This window comes from Neopelma chrysocephalum, unplaced genomic scaffold, assembly GCF_003984885.1.
Source record: "Neopelma chrysocephalum unplaced genomic scaffold, ASM398488v2 Primary Assembly neopelma1_184696, whole genome shotgun sequence".
In the NCBI taxonomy this organism is placed as follows: Eukaryota; Metazoa; Chordata; class Aves; order Passeriformes; family Pipridae; genus Neopelma; species Neopelma chrysocephalum.
Window position 1 is genome coordinate 382 of NW_020938531.1, and position 1,836 is coordinate 2,217.

Genomic DNA, 1,836 nt, shown 5'->3' on the forward strand with positions numbered 1-1,836 from the left:
TGGAAGTTCGGGAAGAGCCACCGGTCCCTGGGGAGGGAGGACACGCGGGGGGGGGAGCAGGACGGACAGACGGAGAGGGGGAGCGGGGTCTGGGGGGACAGGACGGACAGACGGACAGCGGACGGTCCTCTGGGGGGGCAGGACGGACAGACGGAGAGGGGGAGCGGGGTCCGGGAGGGCAGGACGGACCGACGAACAGCGGACAGTCCTCCGGGATTTCTGGAATGCCGGGAAGCGCCACCAACCCCTTGGGAGCGGTGCCATGAGGGGGAGAAGGGTTTGGGGGGACAGGACGGACAGACGGAGAGGGGGAGCGGGGTCAAGACGGACAGGACGGACAGACGGACAGCGGACAGTTCTCCAGCTTTCCCGGCATGCCGGGAACCACCACCAGCCCCTCGGGAGGGCCGTCGGAGAGCGAACAATCCCCCGGCTTTCCCCTTCAGAGGGTGCCACGAGGGGGGAGCGAGGTCAGGACGGACAAGACGGACGGACAGACGGACAGACAGACAAATAACCTTGTACTCCTCGGCCGCCTCGTCCACGGGCACCACGGCGTGGGGCCGGTGCTCGCGGGAGCGGTCGCACACCACGCAGATGGGGCGGCCGTCGTCGCGGCAGAAGAGCTTGAGGGCTTCTCGGTGCCTCGGGCACTGCCCGGTGGCCACCTCGGTGCCACCCTGGTTGCCACCCCCTCGCTGGGCGAACTGGGCGATGATCTCGGCCATGTTGGCGAGCTGCCGGTTGGGTCGGAAGCTGCGGCGCTGGAAAACCTCCCGGCACTGCGGGCAGGGGAAGTCGGCGTCCAGGTCCCGCCAGCTCTTGGCGATGCAGGCGCGGCAGAAGTTGTGGCCGCACTCGATGGAAACCGGGTCGCGGAAAAACTCCAGGCACACCGAGCAGGTCGCCTCGTCCTGGAGGTTGCCCGGCAGGAAAACGCCGGCCATGGTCTCGGTCCTGCTCCCGGTCCTGCGGGAGCGACGGGGCGGAGATCAGGGAGCGGCGCCCGGAGGGGTGGGAGGGGGTTTGGCACCGATTCCCGGAGGGATGGGAGGAGTTTTGGCACCGATTTCCAGGTTGGGAGGGTTTTTGGCACCGGTTCCCGGCCGGACTGGGATGGTTTTTGGCACCGGGAGGGTTTTTGGCCCCGGGAGGGTTTTTGGTCCCGGGAGGGTTTTTGGCACCGATTTCCAGGTTGGGAGGGTTCTTGGCACCGATTCCCGGAGGGATGGGATGGTTTTTGGCACCGGGAGGGTTTTTGGCACCGATTCCTGGTGAGCTGGGAGGGTTTTTGGCACGGGGAGGGTTTTTGGCCCCGGGAGGGTTTTTGGCACCGATTCCCGGTCGGGTTTTTGGCACCGGGAGGGTTTTTGGCACCGATTCCTGGTGAGGTGGGAGGGTTTTTGGCCCCGGGAGGGTTTTTGGCACCGATTCCCGCTGGGATAGGAGGGTTTTTGGCATCCAATCCCGGCCGGACTGGGATGGGTTTTGGCACCGGGATGGTTTTTGGCACCGGGAGGGTTTTTGGCCCCGGAAGGGTTTTTGGCACCGATTCCCGGCCGGACTGGGATGTTTTTTGGCCCCGGGAGGGTTTTTGGCCCCGGGAGGGTTTTTGGCACCGGTTCCCGGTGGGATTGGAGTGTTTTTGGCACCAGGAGGGTTTTTGGCCCCGGGAGGGTTTTTGGCACCAATTCCCGACGGGCTGGGATGGTTTCTGGCACCGGGAGGGTTTTTGGCACCGGTTCCCGGCGGGATTGGAGTGTTTTTGGCACCAGGAGGGTTTTTGGCACCGGGAGGGTTTTTGGCACCGGTTCCCGGCGATCGGGGACCGATTCC

General features: G+C 65.5%; 1 pseudogene; it reads right to left on the reverse strand.

Annotated features, from left to right (window-relative positions):
- Positions 1-298: 298 nt before the first annotated feature.
- Positions 299-1,007, reverse strand: LOC113962724 (annotated as a pseudogene).
- Between the last annotated feature and the right edge of the window lie 829 nt (positions 1,008-1,836).